Source organism: Triticum dicoccoides, chromosome 5A, assembly GCF_002162155.2.
Source record: "Triticum dicoccoides isolate Atlit2015 ecotype Zavitan chromosome 5A, WEW_v2.0, whole genome shotgun sequence".
NCBI lineage: Eukaryota > Viridiplantae > Streptophyta > Magnoliopsida > Poales > Poaceae > Triticum > Triticum dicoccoides.
Window position 1 is genome coordinate 391,230,640 of NC_041388.1, and position 8,824 is coordinate 391,239,463.

Here is an 8,824-nt window from a genome sequence, read left to right on the forward strand (position 1 = left end):
GGCCGTCTTCGTGGAGCGCCGGGTGCTCCCGCTTCAGGGCCGACCTCATATGATCTGTCAGATGAGCGGCCGCTTCGACCCGCGCCGGCTAAGCACCAAGGAGATGCCTCACGCCGAGGTGTCTTACATGGTGAACTACATTTCCAACTGCAAGCTCACCGAGGAGTGGCAGTATGGCAAGGTGCCGTACTCTCGCGCCAATCCTCCGCCGGTAGTAAGTTTCTCTTCTTTTCTTCTTTTCTTGTCGTTGGGTTCATGATGGCCGACTCTTGACCAGTCAGCTTGTTTTGGCAGAATCCCATGATTCCGCTGGCAACCGGGGCTGCGGGGGTGGAACGCCAGTTCCTCCCTGACCGCACGATGGACGATGTTGACGACCCGGACCTGGGGGCGGCCGCCATGGAAGAAGACGTCGCAGGGGAGGGCGGCGAGGCAGGCGGCTCTGGGCTCGAGGCCGCCTTCGAGGATTGGCCAGATGATGCCGAGGCCGAAGTCGTTCCGCGTCGTCAGCCGGCGCCCGATCATCAAGGCGCGGGCCCATCCGCCGCGCCGGCTCCCCATGGTGGCACGCAGAAACGCCGGGCCGCGTCGACCCACTTCGGCAGCCGGCCGAAGAAGCCCAAGAGTACCGCGACGGCGACCAAGCGGGATGAGGCGGCCGCGAAGGCGGCCCGCTTCCGTAAGGTGGTGAAGCAGTCGCGGTCGGTTTCAGCGTAAGTGTTATCTTTCTTACGTCTTTCTTTTTCTTCTTTGGTTGATATCTTTTTAAGCCTTCTTCTTGACTTATCAAACAGGGCCCCACTTTCTCTTAAACGGGCTCCTCCCGCCTCCGTAGTTGGACCCGCGGGAGGGTCCTCAAGCTCCCACCGTGTAGACCCCCGCGTCGATCTCCTAGAGGCGACAGAGCGAAACGCGCGGGAAGCGCGGGAGGAGCGGGAGGCGGAGGAGCGGAGGGCGGCTCGGGAGGCGAGGGAGAAGTCGGCGGAGGCATGGGCCGACGCGGCTGCCAAGGCCCAGGCGGAGGCCATAGCCATGGAGGAGGAAGCGGAGGCCCAGCAAAACCAACCTCCACTGCTCGTCATCCCCCTTCGTGTCGTGGCACCCGACATTCCAGTGCCCTCGACGGAGGAGACCAGCCGCGGCCAGCCGACGAAGGGAAAGGAGGCGGAACCGACGCCCCCGGCTGGAAAGGACCAAGGTAGCCAGCCCGACGCGCCGCCCGCGCAGCCGGCCGGAGGTGAGCCGACTGTCAGGGCGGACCTTGTGGTCCTGTCGCCGTCCCGTCGGCGCACGGAGAAGGCGACTTCAGCACCAGATCCGCACAACACCGCTAGCGCCGGCCAGGCGGCCCAGGACCTAGAAGCGGCTGGCGATAGCTCGTCCGGGTGGACGCCGGGCGGTGCGACGGCCATGCTGAACGTGCGGCATAGGACGTCCGGAACCGGCTTCAGGCCCAAGCAACCGCGCTAAAGCAGTACACCCAAGAATTTCTCACGACGCGAACGGTGATCCGGGTGAGTCCTTCCGTTTTTTGTTGATTGCTCCTGATTTCTTCCGTGGAGAGCGTGTCAGCGCACCCACTGGGTGTAGTCCCCGAGTTCCGAGTCGGCTGCTGAGCGGGCGGCTTGGAACTTCTTGATAGACTCTAACTGTCGTCTTGTTCTTACTTGTATCACTTATCTTGTCTGCAGGAGTATCATAACCTCCGCGCGGCTGCCTTCAACTCCCAGGCCCAGGAGTTGAATCAGAAAACCACCGATCTGACCAAGAGCCGGAGTAAGTGCTTCATCTTTTGTCTCAAGTGGGGGCGCGTCAGCGCACCCACTGGGTGTAGTCCCCGAGATTCGGGCCGACTACTGAGTAGTGGGGTCAGATCTTTTTCTGACAACTTCTTTCTTCACATCTACAGGGGCCAATGCTGACTTGAGGAGCCAGCTGAGTGGAGCCCAGACCGCCCTTCGCGCCAAGGAGGCCGAGTGCGCCGTCCTGGCTCAAGAGCGTGACCGCCTGGCCAAGAAGCTGGCCGACCAGGAGGAGAACCACAAGGCGGCCCTGAAGGCGGCGCAGGACAGCGAGGCCGCCCTCAAAGCCGAATATGAGACCAAGGCGGCGAACTGGGTCGAGGCCAGGCAGGCGCTGAGTCAAGGCTACAGCCGGGTAGAAGATTTGATCGACGGTGAGCCGCCTTCTTCGTTGTTTGTTTGCCCGCCTCCTACTATCTGGTTCGTCTTTCGACTTTGTGCCACTGCTTTCTTATTTGTGCAGATTACTTTCCTGGTTACTCTGCTGCCGCCACTCAAGCCATCGAGGCCTACCGCGACGCGCGACGGCACGCGGGGGCCGAGGTTGCACCGGGTGCCAGCCGGTCGCTTGAGGAGCAGCTTCTGGCGCTTCAAGCCCGCCTGCAGCCGGCCCACCGTATGCTCCGCCCTCTTCAGCGTGCCGAGGCGCAAGTGCTGGCCACCCTCTGGCCCGGCAAGGTGATCCCACGGACCCCTAGTCAGATCGTCGACTGGATGGAGGTCGCAATCGGCCGCTTTAAGGCCTGGAAGGCGTCAGCGGCCCGGTCCGGCGCTGGGCGGGCACTGGAGTTCGTCCGAGCTTGGTATCTTGGGCTGAACTTGGATCAGCTGAGCACCTGGCAGCAGGAAGCTGACGAGGAGCTAGAGGCGGTGCGGCCGGCTATCATCCAGCGCGCCTCGGCGATCGCCGAGTACACCGACACCAGTACCTTTGCTCCTGAGGTGGATGACACCGGTGTCGCTCAGTTGGAGGAGTGGTTCGGGCTGAACCGGGCCGAAGGTGAGGACTCGGCGGAGGAGATTGCCTCCAGTGATGAGGGCGAAGGGGAAGAGGGAGAGGATGGTGAAGACACTGCGCCGGATGGTGAAGCGACCAGCCCGCTTCAGCCTAATCGTGCCTCCAGCAACGATGCCGAGACTCGCCAGCCGGTCACTCCTCCAGCCAGCACCGCCGACTCCACCAACTTGCCCGACTCGCTCATCGTTCCCCTGGCTTGATCCACCGTCCTTGCTTTCCTGCTTGTTACTCTTTTGAGCAATCTTTAAATTTGCGCAGTTCCACCCACTAGGGGTGTATTCAGACTATGTTGAATGCTGGCCTTTCGAAGGTCTTTTGTGTAAATATCATGCATGTGTTTGGCTTCCGTTCATGTTTGCTTTTCATCCTTTTGGCTTTTTCCTTTGCCGCCTTTCCTTGGCCGCCGCCTTCCCAGCCAGACAGCTGCTCTGCGGTCTGTGGCTGGAGAAGGACTTGGTTGTTTTGGGAAGGCAAGTACTCGAGCTTTCTTACATTGCAGCAAGGTGAACAAGAAACCGGCCAGCCGGCTGCTCTAGTAGCCGGCTGGCGGGGCGGGAAGCCGGCTCGCGTTATATAAGTTCGTTGGTCCTTAGCCGTTTTTCGTGTGAGCATCCTTTCCTGCCCCTGGCTCTTGCCAGTCGGATAGTCGATTCTTCGAGCTGCGACTTTTGGCAAGAGGGGGCTTGGGTGCCGGCACACTACTTGTCTGACTATAGGCGGAACTTTATATATAACTTAAGGCGGCGAGTCCCTGGGCCGACTGGTCAGGCCTGGTGCCGGACGAAAAGACAAGTGTAGTAACATATTCATAGGCATGATACCCATCATTCATAGATAAAAAAGGGTAGCCCCCGAGTGCTCCTCGGGGGACCCTTTGTCTTGTACTTAGTACAAAAGTTAGCGTGATACATACTGCTTTTTAAATGTAAAATCTTCGGAGGAGATTGGCGTTCCATGGTCGTTCCGACTCCTTGCCGGAATCATCTCTCTTGCGTGCCTTCGGCTTCTGCGCGTCAATTAGGTAGTAGGAGTCATTGCCTAGAGCTCTGCTGATGACGAAAGGGCCCTCCCAAGGGGCCGAGAGCTTGTGTTGGCTGGCTGTTCGCTGGATCAGCCGGAGCACAAGATCGCCCTCTTGGAAGGATCTTGGCTTGACTTTTCGGCTGTGGTAGCGGCGCATACCCTGCTGATAGATGGCGGACCGGCTGAGGGCTAACAGCCGGCCCTCTTCCAGCAGGTCGACGTCGTCTTCACGTGCTTCCTTGGCCTCCGCCTCTATGTACATGGTGACCCGAGGTGAGTCGAACTCGATGTCAGTTGGGATGACCGCCTCGGCGCCATATACAAGGAAGAAAGGGGTGAAGCCGGTTGACTTGTTTGGGGTAGTGCGCAAACTCCAAAGGACGGCCGGCAGCTCGTCGAGCCAACAGCCGGCCGAACGCTCCAGTGGCACGACCAGTCGGGGCTTGATGCCGGAGAGGATAAGGCCGTTTGCTCGCTCAACCTAGTCGTTTGACTGCGGGTGGGCGACGGACGCTAGGTCCAGCCGGATGCCATGTGTTGCACAGAAACATGCTAGTGCTCCCTTTGCAAAATTTGTACCATTGTCGGTGATGATGCTGTGCGGAATGCCATACCGGGTTGTGATATCTGCGATGAATGTTACAGCAGTCGGCCCATTCAGCTTCTTGATCGGCTTTGCTTCGATCCACTTGGTAAATTTGTCCACAACGACGAGCATATGTGTCATGTCGCCGCATGCCGTCTTGAATGGGCCCACCATGTCCAGCCCCCAGATGGCAAAGGGCCAGGTGAGGGGGATGGTCTTGAGTGCGGAAGCCGGCAGATGTTGCTTGGAACTGAAAACTTGGCACCCTTTGCAATGTTTGACTAGCTCCTTGGCGTCATCCAAAGCAGTCGGCCAAAAGAATCCATGGCGGAAAGCTTTGGCGACGAGTGATCGTGAGGCTGCATGGTGGCCGCATTCGCCTTGGTGGATGTCTTTGAGGATTGCTATGCCCTTCTCCGGCTCGACGCAGTGCTGGAATAATCTAGTGACACTGCGCCTAACAAGCTCTCGGTTTACTATTGTGTATGCTCCGGCTCGGCGTTGAACTTGTCTTGCCGAGATTTCGTCGGTTGGCAACTCTTTGTTTATTAAGAAGTTGAGGATGGGCTGGGCCCATGATGGAGCTATGACTTCTTCTATTGTCAGAACTGCTACTGTGACCAGGGGGTGGGCTGGGTGGTAAAGAGTTGGAGTCGGCCGCCGCCTACTACGTCGATGCAGTCCCCGGGCCGGCTGCAGTAGCCCCCGGGCCGAGTTTTGAAGTCCCCAAGCCGGGTGCGACTACGGCAGTCCCTGGGCCGCCTGTCGAAGTCCCCAAGCCGGGTGCGACTACAGCAGTCCCCGGGCCGCCTGTCGAAGTCCCCGAGCCGCCTGCTTGGTTCCCCAAGTCAGATTCGACTGCGTCGGGGTCAGGTGGCACAAAGATAGAATCAGATCTGGAGATGGCTTGATAGACGGCTTGAGGAGACGGTGGAGAGAAACGCCGACTGGAATGGCTTGCCGGGTGGAGCCTACTCGTGCCAGGGCATCAGCTTGCATGTTGTCGGCGCATGGTACATGAAGGAACTCACATCCTTCAAAATATCCACTGATTTGCTGAACGAGGAAGCGGTAGCTCACCATGTTCGCGTCCTTGGCGTCCCAGTCGCTAGATGACTGCTGGACCACCAAATCCGAGTCGCCATAGCACAGGATCCGGCGGATGCCGAGCTCCTTGGCTAGCCGGAGCCCGTGTATGAGAGCCTCGTACTCGGTCACATTGTTGGAGGCGGCAAAATGAATTTGCAATGTGTACTTGAGCTTGTCGCCTTTGGGGGAGGTGAGGATGATGTCGGCTCCCAAGCCGATGTGCATCTTGGACCCATCGAAGTGCATCCGCCAATGAGTGGAGTCGGGGGCCGGTGGCAGGTACTGGGTTTCGGCCTAGTCGACGAGGAAGTCGGCCAGTGCTTGGGATTTAATGGCGGTGCAAGGTTGGTAGAAGATCGTGTAGGGAGCCAACTCAATGGCCCATTTTGCCACTCGGCCGGATGCATCCTGGCTGCCTATGATCTCGGCGAGCGGGACAGTACATACGACTGTGATGGGGTGCTCTTGGAAGTAGGGCTTGAGCTTCTTGGCAGCGAAGTACACACCGTAGCACATCTTCTGGTAGTGTGGGTAGTTCTGCTTCGAGTTGGATAACACTTCGCTTAAATAATACACCGGCCTCTGGACCAGCTGAGCTCGGCCTTCTTCTGGGCGCTGGACCACGATGACCGTGCTGACCACCCAGCTAGTAGTGGCAATGTAAAGGAGCATGGGCTCTTTTTCAGTCGGTGCCGCCAAGACAGGCGGCGTGGTCAGCATCTTCTTTAGCTCGTGGAAGGCTTGGTTTGCCTGGTCGTTCCACTCGAAATGAGCGTACTTATTCATGAGTCGGTAGAGGGGGAGAGCTTTCTCCCCGAGTCGGCTGATGAAGCGGTTCAGGGAAGCCAAGCATCCGGTGAACTTCTGGACGTCCCACAGCTTGGTGGGAATCTCCATTCTCTCTATGGCCTTGATCTTCATCGGGTTGCACTCGATGCCGCATTCGGAGACCAGGAAGCCAAGAAGCTGACCGGCTGGTACTCCAAACACGCATTTCTCGGGGTTGAGCTTGATTTGAAATCGGTGCAAGTTTTCAAATGTCTCTCTGAGGTCTTCCAGCAAGGTACCGCGCTTCTCCGTCTTCACCACAATATCGTCTACATAGACGTGGGCATTTCTACCAAGCTACTTGAGGAGGCATTTCTGCATGCAACACTGAAAAGTGGCACCGGCATTTCTCAAGCCGAATGTCATAGTCAGGTAGCAGAAGGCTCCGAATGGTGTGATGAAGGCGGTTTTCACGCGGTCAGCTGGATCCAACTTTATCTGGTGGTAGCCTGAGTAAGCATCCAAGAAGCTCAACAGCTCGCATCTGGCTGTGGAGTCTATTACTTGATCAATCCTTGGCAAGGTGAAGGGATCTTTGGGGCAGGCTTTGTTGAGGCTGGTGTAGTCTATACACATGCGCCATTTGTTATTTTCTTCAGCATGAGGACCGGGTTGGCAAGCCATTCTGGAAAGAAAACCTCCATAATGAAGCCGGCTGCCAGAAGTCGGGCTATCTCTTCTCCTAAAATCCTTCTCTTCTCTTCTGACAGTCGGCGGAGGGGCTGTTTCACTGGTTTTGCACCTTCTCGGACATGTAGCTTGTGCTCGGCGAATTCCTTCGGAACACCCGGCATGTCCTTGGGGGGCCATGCGAAGATGTCCCAATTCTCACAAAGGAAATCGGCGAGCTCGCCTTCCTATTTGCTGTCCAGGTTTGCCCCGATGGTGGCAAACCTTTCTGGGTGCTTCGAGTCCAGAGGTACCTTCTTTGTTTCTTTGGCCTGTTGGAAAGAACCTTGAGCATCACACTCCTTGGGGTTGGGGGACAGGGCCGGCTGTTTGCCGGTCATAGCCACAACTCGGTCCAGTATCTTCTTCTCTTCAGTAATCACGAGGGACTCGGCCAGCCGGCTGCTGGCGGCCGCACACTCGGAGGACTTCTTGTAGTCTCCGGCTATGGTGATGATGCCCTTGGAACTCAGTATCTTCATCTTGAGGTAGGCATAGTGGGGTACTGCCATGAACTTGGCCAGGGCGGGTTGGCCAAGCAACGCGTGGTAAGGGCTCTCCAGATCCACTACCTCAAACCACACCGCCTCTCGGCGGAAATGATCCTTGTCCCCGAAGAGGACATCTATCTTGATCTTGCCAATTGGGGAGCAGGACAGGCCGGGCACGATGCCATGGAACACAGTCCGACTAGGCATGAGCTGCTTCGTCTTGATGCTCAGCTTCTCCATGGTGTCACAGTATAGGATGTTGATGCTGCTCCCACCGTCTATCAGCACGCAGGAGAAACGGGCGGCTCACCTTTCTGTTGCGAGGGTGGCATCCAAAACCAATGCGTAAGAGCCGGGAGACGGCATCGCCTCTGGGTGATCAGTCCGGCTCTAGCTGATAGGCCTTTCTGACCAGTGCATGAACTCAGGGTTCTTGGAGGCAACTGCGTTGACTTCTTGATGTTGTCGGCGCCGGCTATGCCGATCTTCTGGTAGGCTCGTAAAGATAACGTAGGTGGCATGCTCGTCGGGGAATTCGTCTTGAACGGCCCCAACTGCCGGTCGAGCAGCCGGGTGCGGAGGGGCCGGAGGCGGCTGACCGGCAGGCGGAGGCGGCGCTATCCCCTCGCCCTTGGAGATCCGCGTGAGCCAATGGCACTTTCGGGTTGTGTGGTTCGAAGGCTTCGCGCCGCTGTGAAACTTGCAGGGGGCATCAAGTGCTTGCTCGTAGGAGAAAGTCGGCTGCCACGCCGGCCTACTGCCCTTCTGCTTCTTGGGCGTGGGCCGCCCTTCTGGTTGTTCGTCTTTGGTGGTGGCCACCAGCCGACTGATGGGAGGCGGCGGGGGAGCCTTGCGCTTGTGGTCGTTCTGGTATGGGCGTCGGCTGGAGTCTCCTGGCGGTGTCTTGGGACTCGGAGCGAGTACCTTCCCGGAGGCGTCTACTCGGAGCTCGGTCTTCATTGAGGAATGGCCCTGGCGTACTTGTCAGCTATGATCAGCAGCTCGTCGAGGGTAGTCGGCTCGTCGCAGAGGAGTCGGTGCTTGAGGAGGGTGCCTTCTCGGCACCCGGCGGTGAAGTACTCTATAGCTTGAGCCTCGTGCACCCCTTCGCAGGAGTTGCGGAGTTCAGCCCAATGCATGAGGTAGTCGCGAGTTGATTCGCTGGGCCCTTGCACACACAAGGAGAGCTGTCGGGGTTTAGGAGCCCGCTTGTAGGTGCTGGTGAAGTTGCGGATGAAGGCTTCTGTGAAGTCCACTGTAAGGCTTGAGGCTATTGAGCCAAGTATGCGCCGTGCCTTGGAGCATGAGGGGAACATAC